The sequence below is a fragment of the Giraffa tippelskirchi genome, chromosome 11, assembly GCF_054371585.1.
Source record: "Giraffa tippelskirchi isolate mGirTip1 chromosome 11, T2T-mGirTip1v1.2.pri, whole genome shotgun sequence".
Classification (NCBI taxonomy): domain Eukaryota; kingdom Metazoa; phylum Chordata; class Mammalia; order Artiodactyla; family Giraffidae; genus Giraffa; species Giraffa tippelskirchi.
In genome coordinates, this window is record NC_137285.1 from 83725574 (window position 1) to 83746283 (window position 20710).

The window sequence follows — 20710 nt, forward strand, 5'->3', positions numbered from 1 at the left end:
CAAAATGCATAAAGCTCACTTCTAACTAGAAAGTCTGCCTAGAAAATAAGAACACATGTTCTTTTTTTTTTTTTAATTGTGGTTAAGTACACATAGTATTTTCATACTGATGAAAAGGCAAAATGATAGGACACTGAAAGATGAACTCCTCAGGTCGGTAGGTGCCCAATATGCTACTGGAGATCAGTGGAGAAATAACTCCAGAAAGAATGAAGGGATGGGGCCAAAGCAAAAACAATACCCAGCTGTGGATGTGACTGGTGATAGAAGCAAGGTCTGATGCTGTAAAGAGCAATATTGTATAGGAATCGGGAATATTAGTTCCATGAATCAAGGCAAATTGGAAGTGGTCAAACAGGAGACAGCAAGAATGAACGTCGACATTCTAAGATTCAGCGAACTAAGATGGACTGGAATGGGTGAATTTAACTCAGGTGAACATTGTATCTACTACTGTGGGCAGGAATCCCTTAAAAGAAATGGAGTAGCCATCATGGTCAACAAAAGAGTCTAAAATGCAGTACTTGGATGCAGTCTCAAAAACGACAGAATGATCTCTGCTCGTTTCCAAGGCAAATCATTCAATATCACAGTAATCCAAGCCTATGCCCCAACCAGTAATGCTGAAGAAGCTAAAGTTGAATGTGGTTCTATGAAGACCTACAAGACTTTTTAGACTAACACCCAAAAAAGATGTCCTTTTCATTATAGGGGACTGGAATGCGAAAGAATGAAGTCAAGAAACACCTGGAATAACAGGCAAATTTGGCCTTGGAGTACAGAATGAAACAGGGCAAAGGCTAATAGAGTTTTTCCAAGAGAACGCACTGGTCATAGCAAACACCCTCTTCCAACAACACAAGAGAAGACTCCACACATGGACATCACCAGATGGTCAACACCGAAATCAGATTGATTACATTCTTTGCAGCCAAAGATGGAGAAGCTCTATACAGTCAGCAAAAACAAGACTGGGAGCTGACTGTGGCTCAGATCATGAACTCCTTATTTCCAAATTCAGACTTAAATTGAAGCAAGTAGGGAAAACCACTAGACCATTCAGGTATGACCTAAATCAAATCCCTTATGATTATACAGTGGAAGTGAGAAATAGATTTAAGGGACTAGATCTGATAGAGTGCCTGATGAACTATGGACGAAGGTTCGTGACATCGTACAGGAGACAGGGATCAAGACCATCCCCATGGAAAAGAAATGCAAACAAGCAAAATGGCTGTCTGAGGAAGCCTTACAAATAGCTGTGAAAAGAAGAGAAGCGAAAAGCAAAAGAGAAAAGGAAAGATATTCCCACTTGAATGCAGATTTCCAAAGAATAGCAAGGAGAGATAAGAAAGCCTTCCTCAGCGATCAATGCAAAGAAATAGAGGAAAATAAAAGAATGGGAAAAACTAGAGATCTCTTCAAGAAAATTAGAGATCCCAAAGGAACATTTCATGCAAAGATGGGCTCGATAAAGGACAGAAATGGTATGGACCTAAGAGAAGCAGAAGATATTAAGAAGAGGTGGCAAGAATACACAGGAGAACTGTACAAAAAAGATCTTCATGACCCAGATAATCATGATGGTGTGATTGCTCACCTAGAATCAGACATCCTGGAATGTGAAGTCAAGTGGGCCTTAGAAAGCATCACTATGAACAAAGCTAGTGGAGGTGATGGAATTCCAGTTGAGCTCTTTCAAATCCTGAAAGATGATGCTCTGAAAGTGCTGCACTCAATATGCCAGCAAATTTGGAAAACTCAGCAGTGGCCACAGGACTGGAAAAGGTCAGTTTTCGTTCCAATCTCAAACAAAGGCAATGCCAAAGAATGCTCAAACTACCGCACAATTGCACTCATCTCACACGCTAGTAAAGTAATGCTCAAAATTCTCCAAGCCAGGCTTCAGCAATACACGAACCGTGAGTTTCCAGATGTTCAAGCTGGTTTTAGAAAAGGCAGAGGAACCAGAGATCAAATTGCCAACATCTGCTGGATCATCAAAAAAGCAAGAGAGTTCCAGAAAAACATCTGTTTCTGTTTTATTGACTATGCCAAAGCCTTTGACTGTGTGGATCATAATAAACTGTGGAAAATTCTGAAAGAGATAGGAATACCAGACCATCTGACCTGTCTCTTGAGAAACCTGTAAGCAGGTCAGGAAGCAACAGTTAGAACTGGACATGGAATGACAAACTGGTTCCAAATAGGAAAAGGAGTACATCAGGCTATATATTGTCACCCTGCTTATTTAACTTCTATGCAGAGTACATCATGAGAAACGCTGGGCTGGATGAAGCACAAGCTGGAATCAAGATTGTTTGGAGAAATATCAATAACCTCAGACATGTAGATGACAACACCCTTATGGCAGAAAGTGAAGAGGAACTGAAGAGCCTCTTGATGAGAGTGAAAAAGTTGGCTTAAAGCTCAACATTCAGAAAACTAAGATCATGGCATCTGGTCCCATTACTTCATGGGAAATAGATGGGGAAACAGTGGAAACACTGTCAGACTATTTTCTGGGGCTCCCAAATCACTGCAGATGGTGATTGCAGCCATGAAATTAAAAGGCGCTTACTCCTTGGAAGGAAAGTTATGACCAACCTAGATATCATATTAAAAAGCAAAGACATCACTTTGCCAACAAAGGTCCGTCTAGTCAAGGCTATGGTTTTTCCAGTGGTCATGTATGGATGTGAGAGTTGTACCTTAAAGAAAGCTGAGCGCCAAAGAATTGATGCTTTTGAACTGTGATGTTGGAGAAGACTCTTGAGACTCTCTGCAAGGAGATCCAACCGGTCCATCCTAAAGGAGATCAGCACTGGGTTTTCATTGGAAGGACTGATGTTGAGGCTGAAACTGCAAAACTTTGGCCACCTCATGCGAAGAGTTGACTCATTGGGAAAGACCCTGATGCTGGGAGGAATTGAGGGCAGGAGGTGAAGGGGATGACAGAGGATGAGATGGCTGGATGGCGTCACTGACTCGATGGACATGAGTTTGGGTAAACTCCGGGAGTTGGTGATGGACAGGGAGGCCCAGCGTGCTGCAGTTCATGGGGTCGCAAAGAGTCAGACACGACTGAGTGACTGAACTCAACTGACACATAATATAAACTTTACTGTTTTAACCATTTTTAACTGTATAGTTCATATTAAGTATACTCATATTGTTCTGCAAGAGTAAATGTTCTTACCCTTAGTACTCTTAGCATGTTCAACTGAATAGTTCTTCATGAGAGGCCGATCTGGGCATTGGGTGATGCTCAGCAGCATCCCATGGCCTCTCCCCACTCAGTTCAGTTAAGTTCAGTCACTCAGTCATGTCCAACTCTTGGCAACCCCATGGACTGCAGCACGCCAGGCCTCCCTGTCCATCACCAACTCCCGGAGTTTATTCAAACTCATGTCCATTGAGTTGGTGATGCCATCCAACCATCTCATCCTCGGTCACCCCCTTCTCCTCCTCACTAGATGCCAGTTGTGGCAATCAAAGATGTCTTCAGACATTGCCAAATGACCTCTAAGGGGCAAAATAACCCTTAGTTGAGATCTATGAAGGTGAAGAAAATAAATTCTTATTTTAATGAATTATACACAATGTCCCTCTTTACCTTTTTTCATCCCTTTCATCTGCTAATCCTGTGTCATCCCATGGGAAAGGAGAACCAATAAAAGATTAATGTGGCTTTGTTTTTGAGACATTCATTTGACAAAAAGACTATCATATTTTAAGGAATAAAACCAACTGTATGTTAAAACCAAAATCCTGCATACTTACAGAAGTTCACAAAACTTGTTTGTATTTTGTTGATTACTTTTATTGTTATCTTTTCTAATTTTACAGTCAAATTCCAGTTTAAAATAGAAGGTTGAGCACAGAAATTTATCTTTACTTTCCTCTGTGTTTCCATCTAAGTGATAGTAAGGCAATAAAACAGCATAGAAGGAGGTGTATCCATGGACAAGGAATTTCAATAAATTTATGAAGACCTAATACAGCTGATAGGTGAAATAGATCAGACTCAGTCTGGGATATGTGAAGAGGTCTCAAGTGGAAATGGGAGTCAACTATGGTTACAGGATGAAATGTAAATTTGATCAATGATGACAATATAAAAATGCAGGAAATTGGAGCACATTGCCAATTCCATATATTGTAAAACATAACATACATGTTTACACATTAACATTGCTAAAAATAAGATGACATCTTGCAGTTGGGGCTGGTAATTCTCCAGATTTGGGTTTGCTTTTGCCCATCACATGGAGCCCTATCAACCTGACAGCACTGTATACTGAATCATGTGCTTGGAGTTGTTTTCACCACACTGTTCATGTGAATTCAGTCAGCAATTCTGTGGGAGTACCAGGTTGCCAACATCCGTTGGATCATAGAACAAGCAAGAGAGTTCCAGAAAAACATCTATTTCTGCTTTATTGACTATGCCAAAGCCTTTGACTGTGTGGATCACAATAAACTGTGGAAAATTCTGAAAGAGATGGGAATACCAGACCACCTCCTGAGATCTGCCTCCTGAGAAATCTATATGCAGGTCAAGAAGCAACAGTTAGAACTGGACATGGAACAATAGACTGGTTACAAATTGGGAAAGGAGTATGTCAAGGCTGTATATTGTCGCCCTGCTTATTTAACTTCTATGTAGAGTACATCATGTGAAATGCTGGACTGGATGAAGCACAAGCTGGAATCAAGATTGCCAGGAGAAATATCAACAACCTCAGATATGCAGATAACACCACACTTAAGGCAGAAAGTGAAGAAGAATTAAAGAGCCTCTTGATGAAAGTGAAAGAGGAGAGTGAAAAAGTTGGCTTAAAACTTAACATTCAGAAAACTAAGATCATGGCATCTGGTCCCACCACTTCATGGCAAATAGATGGGGAAAGAATAGAAACAGTGACAGAGTTTGTTTTCTTGGGCTCCAAAAATCACTGCAGATGGTAATTGCAGCCATGAAATTAAAAGACACTTGCTCCTTGGAAGAAAATCTATGACCAACCTAGACAGTATATTAAAAAGCAGAGACATTAGTTTGCCAACAAATGTCCATCTAGTCAAAGCTACGGTTTTTCCAGTAGTCACGTATGGATGTGAGAGTTGGACTAGAAAGAAAGCCGAGCACTGAAGAATTGATGCTTTCAAATTGTGCTGTTGGAGAAGACTCTTGAGAGTCCCTTGGACTGCAAGGAGATCCAACCAGTCCATCCTAAAGGAAATCAGTCCTGAATATTCATTGGAAGGACTGATGCTGAAGTTGAAACTCCAATACTTTGACCACCTGATGCAAAGAGCTGACTCATTTGAAAAGACCCTGATGCTGGGAAAGATTGAGGGCAGGAGGAGAAGGGGTCGACAGAGGATGAGATGGTTGGATGGCATCACTGACTCAATGGAACTGAGTTGATTAAGTTCCGGGAGTTGGTGACGGACAGGGAAGCCTTGTGTGCTGCAGTCCATGGGGTCGCAAAGAGTCAGACACGATTGAGCAACTGAACTGAACTGAACCAGGCTGGAGACCACGTGGTCAGGTAAGATGGTTCCTTCCTCCCAACACTGTGACTGAGGCAGCCATGTGCTCTTGCTGCATTTTTGTGTGGCAGGTTTACTTCTCTTTAATTCTTTTACCAAAAGACCAGCCATTTGGTATCCTAGCTTTATGCTGGGATCTTCTGTTAAAATCTGCTTCTTGAACATCTTGAACACAGAGATGGTTCTTCCTACAATAGAGGACATTTTAATTCACTGAAATGTGCTCACTGGAATACCAAGTTTAGATGTAGTACATGAAAAGAGACACAACTTTGTACAGTAATCTTCCCTTATTTGTGTCAGTTTTCCAGAATTATTGATTTCTTGTCAGTATTTTTAGGGATAAACACAAATAACAGTCACCTTCAGGATACTGGCCACCTGCCTGACAGTCCTTGTTCTCTGGGAATGTCACTGGCCCACGCGGATCTAGGGCGCTGAGTGCTTACTCTCCCACCTCCTGCCACAGCCATCTGGGCAAAGGCAGACACCCGTCTCAGGCAAGGCCTTCGAGGTGTCTTCTCCAGGGAGACTGTGATTCCATTCACTATTTATCCAATAATATTTATTGAGTGTTTACCATGTTCCAGACACAATTTTAACCTTAAGAATATAATTTCAAACAAAGAAAGTCATTATGCACATGGATGGATCCCACAAACTCACCCTAAGCAGTAATGAACAGAGAGACTCAGAGACTGGAATTTCTGAGCTGAGTCTTGGTCACGGTGAGATTCTCCAGGAAAACTCCATAAATTTCTGTGGCTCAAGATCTCAGAAATTCTGTAGTATCTTCCTTTCCCAAGGCCTGGTTGTTCAATAGTTTTCTGGATTCCATAAGGCACTGTAATGTCGTTTCAATAAATCTCCTCTTCAACTAAGCTAATACCAGAACAAGTCCAACAATTCAGAGAAACAGTATAACACAGGCCTCTTCTTCCTCTCTTCATCAGCATTATCTACCATGGTTTGCCATGAGATCTTCCAGAAAAATGGAGTCCAACAAGATAGAACAAAGATCAAATCAAAAGTGACTGAAGAGGGGTTTCCCTGGTAGCTCAGAGGTAAAGAATCCACCCGCCAATGCAAGGTACACGGGTTCCCCTGACTGGGGGAGATTCACATACGCCACGCACCAAAACTACTGAGCCTGTGCCCTAGAGCCTGGGGGGCACCTCTGCTGAGCCCACCTGCCACAGCTACTGAAGCACACACTCCCTAAAGCCTGTGCTCTGCAGCAAGAGAAGCCACTGCAGTGAGAAGCCTGCGCCCCACAGCTGGAGGGTGCCCCCAGTCTCCAGAACTAGAGGCAAGCCCTTGCGGCCACAGAGACCCAGCACAGCCAAAATAAATTAATAAAATCATTTTTCTTAAGTGACTGAAGAGGTGCAGACTGTGTCAGCCCCGTGTGAAGCTAACCAAAGCTGCCCTTTGTTGTCACTCCATTGCTGTTAACGTAAAAACAATGATATGTAATAAAGAGAGTATTAACCGTGTCTGAGGTTCTGTTTGGGTTCTAGCTGTGCTCTGACAGGTGGTAAGGAAAGCTTGGGCTGCCTTACTTCTCTTGGCTTTGGACTATCCTTTGAGTTCTCTCACTTCATAGAGCAGGACTTAAAGATCTAGAATTCAATGATCAACTAAGGACTCACTCTTGACTAAATTTGCCTATCCATTTGATTAGGAAAAACAAGGAGATGAAGGCGTATGTTTGCCATCAGAATCACTCCCTGAGGCTCCGCAAGGAAAACCATCCCAGCTTACAGCACTCAAGCAGATACAAAAAATATGTATGTAGGCACTTCCTTTTCTTCACCTGTCAACTCCTCCATTTCTTCACACCTTGGCCCTGACATTTCCACGCCCAAAAGAGCTCCACTTCACCCCTGCATCTGCTTAGACGTTCCCCTTAAGACCTTCCACGGTACCAAACATGTACCCCTCACAGCCATCTTTTTTTAAATTATTTATTTTAATTGGAGGCTAATTACTTTACAATATTGTAGTGGTTTTTCCCATACATTCACATGAATCGGCCATGGGTGTACATGTGTCCCCATTCTGAACCCCCCTCCCACCTCCCACCCCATCCCATCCCTCAGGGTCATCCCAGTACCCTGGCCCTGAGCGCCCTGTCTCATGCATCGAACCTGGACTGGTGATCTGTTTCACATGGTAATATACGCTCACAGCCATCTTTTATCTCACTGACTTATAGTCTTCAGATGGATATACAGTCACCACTAGATTGTCAGTTCCTTTATGAAGCTGAACGTGTTTTTGTGCAGAGGAAAATTATTCCTAAAGCAAAATGAAAGGTTCACTCATGGAAACCTCTCGTTTAGGTTGTGTCCAAATTAAGAAATCATTCAAACACTTCTAAAAGACATAAGATCAAGTTATACATTAAAATGTAACTGGATTGATATCCTAGAAATTAAGGAAAAAACAGAACTTAGGAATTTAAAAAAAGAAACAAAGAAAGAAACACAGAGGAAGATTCTGGGAAGATGGTGGAATAGGAAGCATCAGAAATGTATCTCCCCTACTAGACAAAAATTGCACGGACCAACTCGGTCTAAGGCAACTTGTTTGGAATGCTAGAGTCTATAGAGGGCCTGAAACTTCCAGGGGAAGGCTTGGACCATAAATTTTAGTCAACATTGGTCAATTTCAGCTCTTAGTATAGTAGTAGCTGCCCACTCTCAGCCCTACGGCAGGCAGCTCTGCACTACTCCTGGAGCAGCCTGAACCCAGTTGGCACAGCCGTGGGAGTGAGGATGTCCTCCAAATGTTAGAAGTCTGATATCTGATCACTAATAGCTGGTTTTGTTTTTTTTTTTTTTTTTGGATGCACCAGATGGCATATGGGATTTTAGTACCTCAACCAGGGATTGAACCCAAATGCCCTGCATTGAAAGCATGGAGTCTTAACCATTGGACCATCAAGGAAGTCCCACCGACTGCTGCTTCTGACCACAGAAGTGCAGACAAAAAGGAAATATTCCTTGGGTTGCAACTCGTCATATCATTTCAAGTCTGTCCCCATCCTGCCAAAGTGACTTCCAGGTGCTTTAAAGTACCAGTGACTTTTTCTCCCTCATTTCTGTCTTTTTTCCCTATTAAGGGCCAGACAAAAAACTGTGAGTGCATGCTCAATGACTTCAGTCGTGTCCTACTCTTTGAAACCCCCTGGACCATTGTCTGCCAGGTTCCTCTGTCCATGGGATTCTATAGGCAAGAATACTGTAGTGGGTTGCCATACCGGGAAATTCAAAAGCAACTGCAAATACAGACAAAATTAGAAAGTTACCACACATGCCCTGGAGAAAGTGCAGGCTCACAAAAGACCTGAGGAAACCTTAAGTTTGTACCTCAGGCAGATCTTTGGCACAGAGATAGTCTATAACAATAACGAAAAATAAACAGAAACAAACAAACAAAAAACCCAGCTAACACTGTGAAAGGAGGAGAATCAGATTTCCAGAGTTACCACATTATTAGCTTCAAGTGGGCAGTTTTCAACAACAACAAAGAAAAAAGTCACAAGGCATTGAAAGAACCACAAAATATGACTCATCTAAAGGAAAAAATAAATCAACAGAAACTGTTCTTGACAAATACCTGGTAGTGGATTTACTAAAAAAAAAAACTCTAAAGCAACTATCTTAAAGATGGTCAAATAACTAAAAGAAGACATGGGGTAAGTCAAGAAAACAATGTATGAACAAAGTGGAAACATCAATAAAGAAACACTGAAAAGAAAACCAAAAAGAAACTCTGGAGCTGAAAAGTAAAATAACTGAAATTTTAAAATTTACTCGAGGAATTCAAAGGTCAATTTGGGCAGATAGAAGAAAGAAGCAGCAAACTTGAAAATAGGACAAAGGAAATTATTAAATCACAGGAACAAAAGGAAAAAAAAAGACTGAAAAAAGTGATCATCAAGTGGACCAAAGACATATTATAGGAGTCCAAGAAGGAGCAGAGAGAATGTTCAGTTCAGTCGCTCAGTCATGTCCGACTCTTTGCGACCCCATGAATTGCCACACGCCCAGCCTCTCTGTCCATCACCAACTCCCGGAGTCCACCCAAACCCATGTCCATCGAGTCAGTGATGCCATCCAACCATCTCATCCTCTGTCGTCCCCTTCTCCTCCTGCCCCCAACCCTTCCCAGCATTACGGTCTTTTCCAATGAGTCAACTCTTCTCATGAGGTGGCCAAAGTATTGGAGCTTCAGCTTCAACATCAGTCCTTCCAATGAAGACCCAGGACTGATCTCTTTTAGGATGGATTGATTGGATCTCCTTGCAGTCCAAGGGACTCTCAAGAGTCTTCTTCAACACCACAGTTCAAAAGCATCAATTCTTCGGCACTCAGCTTTCTTCACCGTCCAACTCTCACATCCATACATGACCACTGGAAAAACCATAGCCTTGACTAGATGGACTTTTGTTGGCAAAGTAATGTCTCTGCTTTTAAATATGCTATCTAGGTTGGCCATGACCTTCCTTCCAAGGAGTAAGCGTCTTTTAATTTCATGGCTGCAATCACCATCAGCAGTGATTTTGGAGCCCCCCAAAATAAAGTCTGACACTGTTTCCACTGTTCCCCATCTATTTCCCATGAAGTGATGGGACCAGATGCCATGATCTTAGTTTTCTGAACGTTGAGCTTTAAGCTAACATTTTCACTCTCCTCTTTCACTTTCATCAAGATGCTCTTCAGTTCTTCTTCACTTTCTGCCATAAGGGTGGTGTCATCTGCATGTCTGAGGTTATTGATATTTCTCCTGGCAATCTTGATTCCAGCTTGTGTTTCTTCCAGCCCAGAATTTCTCATGATGTACTCTGCATATAAGTTAAATAAGCAGGGTGACAATATATAGCCTTGACATACTCCTTTTCCTATTTGGAACCAGTCTAGTTGTTCCATGTCCAGTTCTAACTGTTGCTTCCTGACCTGCATACAGGTTTCTCAAGAGACAGGTCAGCTGGTCTGGTACTCCCATCTCTTTCAGAATTTTCCACAGTTTATTGTGATCCACACAGTCAAAGGCTTTGGCATAGTCAATAAAGCAGAAATAGATGTTTTTCTGGAACTCTCATGCTTCTTCGATGATCCAGCGGATATTGGCAATTTAATCTCTGGTTCCTCTGCCTTTTCTAAAACCAGCTTGAACATCTGGAAATAGAACATACTAAATATTTAAAGAAATAATGGCCGACAACTTCCCAAACTTGATAAAAGACATGAATATAAATGTCAAATAAACTCAACAAATTCCAAACAGATAAAGAAATCCACACCAAGACACATTTCAATCAAACTGAAAAGTAAAGACGAAAAGGACTCTTGAAAGCAACAAGAGAGAAGCAACTCATCATATACAAGGGATCCTCAATAAGATTATAAACAAAATTTTCATGAGAAATTTTGGTTATCAGAGGCATTAAGCTGATACATTCAAAGTGCTAAAAGGGAAGAAAAACTGTCAACCAAGAACCCTATATATGCTGGAAATGTCTTTCAAAAGTGAGGGAAGGGAATTCCCTGGAGGCCTAGTTGTTAGGACTCAGCTCTTTCACTGCTATGGGCCTGGGTTCAATCCCTGGTGGGGGAACTAAGATCCCCCAAGCCAGGCAGCATGGCCAACAACAACGAAAGTGAGGGAAAAATTAAGACATTACCAAATGCAGAAGGAGTTCATAACCACTAGACCTGTCCTGCAAGAGTCCTGTAGACTGAAGTGAAAAGACAGTAACTCAAAGCCACATGAATAATAAAGATCTCAGTAATATAAATAGATGGCCAATTATAAAAGCTACTATTGCTGTAGCAATGATATGTAGCTCCACTTTTTTTCCACATGATTTAGAAGACTAATCCTTTTCTTAATTATTAATCTAAAACTAGTACTATTATAACTTTGGCTTATAACTCCACATCATTTTGTACATAGGAGATATTTAAAATTACTCATTTATATTTTGGGACACACAATTGTATAAAGATGTAATATTGTGACATCAGCAATTGGAAGGGGTGGAGATGGAGCTGTTTTTGTATGTTACTGAAATTGAACAAGTATGAATTACAATTAGAGTGCTATAACTTTAGAATGTTAAATATAATCCTCATGGGATCCACAAAGAAAATAGCTCAATAATACACACAAAGGAAGTGAAAAGGGAATTGAAATATTTCACTACAAAAAAGTAACTAAGTATAAAATAAGATGTAATGCAAGAAATGAGGGACAAAAAATTAGAAGGCATATAGAAAACAAATAACAAAATGGCAGAAGTCTCAAACTCTCCAATCAAAGAGATTGCCCAAATGGATTTAAAAAAAATGATACAACTGTGTACTGTCTACAAGAGACTCACTTTAAATGCAAAGACACAAAATAGGTTGAAGTTGAAAGGACAGAAAAGGATATTTCATGCAAATAGTAACCAAACGATTGTAGAGGTGGCTATACTAACAGCAGATAAGATATACTTTTAAGTCAAAAATCTTTACAAGAGTCAAAGAAGGACATTATATATTAACAAAAGTTCTGAACAGCAAGATTATATAACAGAGAGTTCCCTGTTAGTCTAGAGGTTGGGATTCAACGCTTTCACTCCCACGGCCTGGGTTTAATCCCTGATTGGAGAACTGAGATCCCACAGCCGTGCATGCTAAGTCACTTCAGTTAAATCCAACTCTTCGTGACCGTATGGAAGAAGTACCTTCTAGACTTTCTCATTCCCCTTCCTAGTGTCTGTAAAGTTATAGTTGATGGGTGTGGGGAGCAGGATGAAAAGAAGCTGGAGACGTAGGGCAAGAACTAACTGGGAAGGGCTTGAAGATATAAGTTGGAATTTAAATTTGAAATCAGTGGTTTCCAAACTCAGGATACAGGCTGGTATCAATCTGCAAAGGAATGAAAAATAGCGTGTATAATTTAGTAAGTTGGTAATTTAGTTCATTCAGTTTTTAAATCCTAAGATGATTTCTTTCTTCTGTTTTGTTAAGAACATATTCTTTCTTTTATAAAATGATGGCACTAACAGGTGATAGATTGTTTTTAATACTTCTACTTTTAAAAATAAATGTCAGTGCCCCTAATTTTTTAAATGATACTAGGCTACAATTCTCCAGTACTCTTGCCTGGAAAATCCCATGAACGGAGGAGCCTGGTAGGCTGCAGTCCATGGGGTTGCTAAGAGTCGGACAAGACTGAGCGACTTCACTTTCACTTTTCCCTTTCATGCATTGGAGAAGGAAATGGCAGCCCACTCCAGTGTTCTTGCCTGGAGAATCCCAGGGACGGGGGAGCCTGGTGGGCTGCTGTCTATGGGGTCACACAGAGTCGGACACGACTGAAGCGACTTAGCAGCAGCAGCAGCAGTGGGCTACAATTACAGGGAAGCTTTTAGGTAAGGAACTCACAAGATGAGATTTGTTTTCTAGACCTCAACTAAAATGTCAGCTTTTTTACTTATAAACTCTCCTATCCGCAACTCTGCCAAAAAAGGGCAGGAGACCAGTACTAGTTGACAAGACTGGTAAAAAAAAAAATGTATATATATATATATATATATGCATATATACATATATTTACCATGGTAGGAATAACAAAGTCCAATTTAAAAAAAATCCTAGGTTAAATATGATTTTCTTCACTGTGATTATTTGGAAGGCTATTTATAATACTTGTTAAAAGTGATAATTAACATTCAGCTATTTCATCAACAATGTGTGTGTGTGTTGGTCGCTCAGCCATGTCCAACTCTCTGTGACCCCATGGACTATAGCCAGCCAGGCTCCTCTGTACATGGAATTTTCCAGGCAAGACTACTGGAGTGGATTGTCATTTCCTTCTCCAGGGGATCTTCCTGACCCAGAGATTGAACCTGAATCTCCTGCATTGGCAGGCAAATTCTTTACTGCCTGAGCCACCAGGGAATCCTTGTAAATAAACCAGATAATTGTAACTTATTCTAAGAATCACACAGGAAACATGATTTTACCATTATTTTCAGTTAGTCATTCAAAAAACACCCATTGAATCAGGAACTTGGGGGATGAAGAAGTATGCAGAGGTGAAAAATACGTAGAACCTGTCTTCAAAAATCTCAAAATCTGATGAATAAAATACTCAAAAAAATTTTTATAAAACACTATTTTAAGTGTTATAATAAAGGATTTTACTGTGTGAGAGGGAGAGAGTCCTAATACTGAGATTCTAGGAACTATTTGAATTAGTTTCTTAGCTACATTCTACAAATTCTAGCATACCATAGATAACATGAATATTCACTGGAAGGACCAATGCTGAAGCTGAAACTCCAATACTTTGGCCACCTAATATGAAAAGCCACCTCATTGGAAAAGACCCTGATGCTGGGGAAGATTGAAGGTGGGAAAAGAAGGGGACAACAGAGGATGAAATGATTGCATATCACCACCGACTCAATGGACATGAGTTTGAGAAAATTCCGGAAGATAGTGAAGGACGAGGAAGCCTGGCAAGCTGCAGTCCGTGGAATCATAAAGAGTTGGACACGACTTAGTGACTGAATAGCAACATGGATAACAAGCAAGTCCAAAAGTCCAATTTGATCATAAAGTATTCCAGATAAGTAAGACCTCTCAAATAGGCTTGGGACTCCCCATCAGCTTGAGCAAAACATTTTCAGAACTGTGATGTATCCTGAGACTTCACAGACACCAAACCTGTGTCATGGTCTGAAGGCTCTCCCTACCTACCCACTCCCTCCCCGTTTATCCTTCCTAACACAGGAAGGATGCTGCTACTGCTAAGTTGCTTCATTCGTGTCCGACTCTGTGCGACCCCATGGACGGCAGCTCACCAGGCTCCACCGTCCCTAGGATTCTCCAGGCAAGAATACTGGAGTGGGTTGCCATTTCCTTCTCCAGTGCATGAAAGGGATAATTGAAAGTGAAGTCGTTCAGTCGTGTCCGACTCTTAGCGACCCCATGGACTGTAGCCTACCAGGCTCCTCCATCCATGGGATTTTCTAGGCAAGAGTACTGGAGTGGGGTGCCAGGAAGGATACCTGGGGGTAAATCCCTTGCATGTCTAATCAAAAACAACAAAGCTCATAGAAAAAGAGATCAGATTTGTGTTTGCCAAAGACAGCCAGTGGGGAGTGTGTGAAGGTGGTCAAAAGCTACAGGCTTCCAATTTTAAGATAAGTAAGTGCTGGGGATATAATGTAAACATGATGACTATAGTTAACAAGGCTCTATGATATATCTGAAAGTTGCTAATAGAGTAGATCCTAAAAGTTCTCACCACAAAGAAAATAATCTTTGTAACTAAAGAGATGATGGATCTCAACTTATTTTGGTAATTATTTCATAATATATACATATGTCAAGTCACTGTACTGTACATATTAAACTTATACAATGTGTATGTCAATCATATGTCAATAAAACTGAAAGAAAAAAAATCTCTTACATGTCTAAACAGCTGCTCTTTGGAGGATTCGAACTAACACAAGGAGTGTTCTGTTCATCTATCATTGCATTTAAAGCTGCCCTAAATAATCACTTAAAACAATTATTTTGTTAAATCTCATGATTTTGTGGGTCAGGAATGCAGGCAAGGGTCTACAGGGTAATTCTTCTGTTCCACTGGCAAACAGCCCGGTTTGGAGGGTCCAAGACCTGCCGCTTTGGTGGCTGGACATCTGGGCCCAGCTGGCAAGGTCAACCATACGGCCCACATGTGGCCTTTCCAGCATGGAGATCTCGGTGGTCAGCCTTCACACATGTGGCTTAGGGCTCCAAAAGAAAGTGTTCCCATAAGCAGAGGAGCTGCGGAGCCGTTCAGACGCTTAGCCTCACTTCTGCCATACCCCATCAGTCAAAGCTGTCACAACTCACCCCCAGTAAAGAGGCAGCGTCACCCCACCTTAACACAAAAAGTGCCAAAGAATTTGCAGTCATGTTTTAAAACTGCCACGTGGGGTCACCCTTCCTCTTATGAAACCCTCTGTTATTTAAACCAAAGGAGATTAACTCTAAATGGAAGTATACTTGCTACAATAAAAACATTGCATGGATCAGCAAAATTAAACTCTAGCTTGCACCCTCGTTTGCCATCACAGCCTAGAGGCCAATACCCGAACAAGAAAAACGGGAATACAGAGCTATTGCTTTACTGCTTTGCTGTAGACTTGTAGACCATGACCCTGCTGACCCCAGCTTTTTCTCTGAGGGTAAATGTTTTACCATCTGCACATACTGAAGGCTGTCATGCAACATGACCCCTGCCCACTTACTCACTGACCATTCTAAGTGTGTGAAACAGTTACTCCCATTATGGACAGGCATTAACAGGATGGTGAATTCCACTTTGGCTCGACTGCAGCTAAGGGACAGCCGTGAGCTACCGTTGCAGCTTGAATTGGTGAGAAAGAAGCAAGGCATTATGATTCTCAAAGGATGGTGGGATACACTTTAAGAATAACTCAGTCTTTCATTCCCAGTTTCTTTTACTGAGGCATTTTCCTGAGGATTATAAACTTTAGGGCCCAGAACCAATAATTCTCCCTGGTTATAAACCCACATAAGGGTGGACATGCTCTCCTAGATTCAAATAATGGTGATTATCGTTTCTGTATATGCACATGTTTGGGCCAAACATTTGCGTGCAAGAAGCCTTGAGAACTGCCTCAGCGTCACAGCAAAAACACATTTGACAGGCTTCTTTTTCTTGCCTCTCAAGTTAGCAAATTCACCTCACTCTGAATAAAAACAAGCAACTATGTAGAAAAGTTTGGGAACCTTAAGTAACAAATTGGAATTCTATTCAAATTTAGCACCTAGTTATACTTTTTCGGTTATCTATATGTAGATCATATTTAGGGAAGAATTTACCTCAAAGTAAGTAGATTACAACCTCTTTAGGAATCATTCTCATATAAAAACATGATTAATCTAATACACTCTAAACCTTCTCCTCACCCATGATATAAAAAGTGTAGTTCTTGACAGAAAAGTCTATGTCTAAACTCTTCTGAATTAGAAACCTAAGGATTAGCCCCATCACAGGCACATGGAAGTTGTCTGATAAATTTATTTTTGAATGGTTGAATGATTGAATGAATACAGCATTTGAATTAAGTCACTCAATTAACATTTTCACTTTATATATTTTCTAAAAGATGATGATATAAATCAAGAATGATAGGTAAGGTGGAAGCTAAGTTAAATTTGAAATAGCTTAATGGTTTATATTCAGTTTATTGAGGATTATGGGAGAAGGCAATGGCACCCCACTCCAGTACCCTTGCCTGGGAAACCCCATGGACGGAGGAGCCTGGTAGGCTGCAGCCCATGGGGTCGCGAAGAGTCGGACACGACTGAGCGACTTCACTTTCACTTTTCCCTTTCATGCACTGGAGAAGGAAATGGCAACCCACTCCAGTATTGTTGCCTGGAGAATCCCGGGGGCAGAGGAGCCTGGTGGGCTGCCGTCTACGGGGTCGCACAGAGTCGGACACGACTAACACGACTTAGCAGCAGCATTGAGGATTATACTTAGAAGATGTTAATTATAACTTACTTAGGGAAAATTTCCTTTGAACTTCATTTCTTATATGTTCATATCAGATATTTAGGGTTTTTTTTGCCAAACCCTAATATTCTTGTTATATCAATAACCATCACATGACCAACAAAGCCTAAAGGACATCATCTTAAGTCCTTTCAGGCAGGGAAGTTAGTTAGCGCCTGGAAGAGAATGTGAGTAATAACGTGTATTATTTGTTAAAAGAAGGAATTAATTAACGTATAAATTAGTGGCCTGGAAAAGCATTGACTAGAAATTGACTTATTACTGAATGATTTCTCCATGTCCTGTGCTCACTGGAATAATAATTGCCAATATGTAAACACTCATAAGGGTTTCTGCAGTGGCTAAGCGGTAAAGAAGCCACCTGCAAGGGAGAAGCCACAGGAGATCAGGGTTCGATCCCTGGGTCGGGAAGATCCCCTGCAGGAGGGCATGGCAGCCCTCTCCAGTGTTCTCGCTGGAGAATCCCATGGACAGAGGAGCCTGGCGGGCTACAGTCCATAGTGTAGCAAAGAGTCAGACACGACTGAAGAGACTTAGCACGCATGCTTTGTTCCAAGCATTGACGTTGTTTAATATGTTCTTTGGATTGTCTATTGCTACATAGCAAATCAGCATTAAACTTAGGATCTTGAAACTACTATAACCATTTTCTATCACATAATTCTGTGCCTTGACTACTAGGTAGCTCGGCTAGTCTTGTTTAGAGTGTGCACGTGCTCAGTCGCTCAGTCATGTCCAACTCTTTGTAATTCCGTGGACTGTAGACTGCCAGGCTCCTCCGTCCACGGAGTTTTCCAGGCAATACTGGAGTTGGCATTTCCTTCAAACGGGCTGCCATTTCCTTCTCCAGGGGATCTTCTCGACCCGGGGATGGAACCCACGTCTCCTGCATCTCCTGCATTGGTGATGCAGGAGGGTTCTTGACTACTAAGCTGCCTGGGAAGCCCAATCTTGTGTGGGGTCTTTCATAAATCTTCAGCCAGGTGGTGGCTGGGCCAGAATGCCCTAGATGGCTTCCTTCGCGTGTTTAGTACCTTAGCAGGGGGACTGGAGAGCTGGGACGTCTCTCCCCACAAACGGCTTCTTTTGTACACAGTGACCAAATCCCCAGACCTACCATTTCCAAGGGCACAGAACCAGAAGCATCACTTCTTCCGAGTGCTACTGATTAAAGCATACACTGGTTCAGTCCAGCCCACATTCAAAGTGAAGGAAAATAAACTCCATTTCTCAATGGACAAAGAATTTGTAACCATTTCAACCCACCGTACATACTTACACTCTAATCATTATAACAACCCTGAAAGTTGGTATTATTGCCTCCATTTCAAAAAGAGGAAACTTTCACAGCCAGCAATGACACTTGGATTTGAAGCGATGTTTGTATGTTTCCAGTCTTTTTTCTTCTGTTGCACCTCCAAGAAGATGGGGCTTCCCAAGTGGCTCAGCGGTAAAGAACCTGCTGCCAATGCAGGAGCCGCAGGAGACACGGCTTCAATCTCTGGGTAGGGAAGATCCCCTGGAGAAGGAAATGGCAATCCACTCCAGTATTCTTGCCAGGATAAGCCCAGAGACAGAGGAGCCTGGTGGGCTACAGTCCATGGGATGGCAAAGAGTCAGATGCGAAGGAACATACATGCTTTTATTTTCATTTCCAAGAAGATAACATTAAGAATATACACAAAACAAAAAAACAAAATTAGAGTATATCTAATTCTATGTCTGGACTTGGTCACTTCCTTCATTCTTGTCTCTGAAAACCATGGTATTCACTGAATCATCAAGCAGAACCTCATATTGCTTTTTTGGCTCCAAAGTCTCCCCTTCAATTCTTATCATCAATGTTGTCAACAAAAGACACTTTCTTTGGCCTGGCCCTCCTTTCGTTTCACAACCCAGACAATGGTTCAGAAAACAGCACATCGCCAGGCCTCGGTTCTTCCATTGCTCCTCTACTCACCTGAGTTTACCACACAGATTTCAGCTCCAGACTAACTTGCCCTAATAACACAATCACTTTCTCTGCTGACATGTCCTTCAAGAATACAAAATAGTTTCATATTAGCCTAACAACCATAATTCTTCCCTAACCCAAAGTCCTAAAGACAGACAATGTGTTCTTCCAGTAATTTTACCTTTCATATTTAGCTCCTTTCTTACTTTCATATTCCAGAGTTTATTTTTATATTTTTCCTGATGTAGGGAGCTAATTAATTTTTTTCATATAGTGAAACAAATTTTTCTACAAAATATTTCAGTTCAGTCACTCAGTTTTGTCCAAATCTTTGCAACCCCATGGACTGCAGCATGCCAGGCTTCCCTGTCCATCTCCAACTCCTGGAGCTTGCTCAAACTCATGTCCATTGAGTTGGTGATGCCATCAAAGCATCTCATGCTCTGTCGTCCCTTCTCCTCCTGCCCTCAATCTTTCCCAGCATCAGGGTCTTCTCCAAGGAGTCAGTTCTTCACATCAGGTGGCCAAAGTATTGGAGTTTCAGCTTTAACATCAGTCCTTCCAATGAATGTTCAGAACTGATTTCCTTTAGGATGGACTGGTTGGATCTCCTTGCAATCAAAGGGACTCTCAAGAGTCTTCTCCAACACCACAGTTCAAAAGCATTCATTCTTCGGCGCTGAGCTTTCTTTATAGTCCAACTCTCACATCCATACATGACCACTGGAAAAACCATACTCTCGACTAGATGGACCTTTGTTGTCAAAGTAATGTCTCTGCTTTTTAATATGCTGTCTAGGTTGGTCATAGCTTTTCTTCCAAGGAGCAAGCGTCTTTTGATTTCATGGCTGCAGTCACCATCTGCAGTGATTTTGGAGCCCAAGAAAATAAAGCCTGTCACTGTTTCCATTGTTTTCCCATCTATTTGCCATGAAGTGATGGGACCAGATGCCATGATGTTCATTTTTTGAATGTTGAGTTTTAAGCCAGCTTTTTACTCACCTCTTTCACTTTCATCACTAGGCTCTTCAGTTAGTTCCTCTTCACTTTCTGCCATAAGGGTGGTGTCATCTGCATATCTGAGTTTATTGATATTTCTCCCAGCAATCTTGATTCCAGCTTGTGCTTCATCCAGCCCAGCATTTGGCATGAGACCCTAATGCTGGGAAGGATTGGGGGCAGGAGGAGAAGGGGACAACAGAGGATGAGATGGCTGGATGGCATCACCGACTCGATGGACATGGGTTTGGGTAGACTCTGGGAGCTGGTAACAGACAGGAAGGCCTGGTGTGCTGCGATTCATGGGGTCACAAAGAGTCGGACACAACTGAGCGACTGAACTGAACTGAACTCTTCATAGAAGTTAAATAACCAGGATGACAGTACACAGCCTTGATGTACTCCTTTCCCAATTTGGAACCAGTCTGTTGTTTCATGCCCAGTCCTAACTGTTGCTAACAAAATATTTCTAACAAAATATTTAAATAACCAAGACTGCCATGCGCCTCTTTCTGGACTGTATTCTGTTCCATGGTGCATTTATGTATTCCTGTACTAGTACCACATTGTTTATGTAGGATGGCTGGATAACATGTC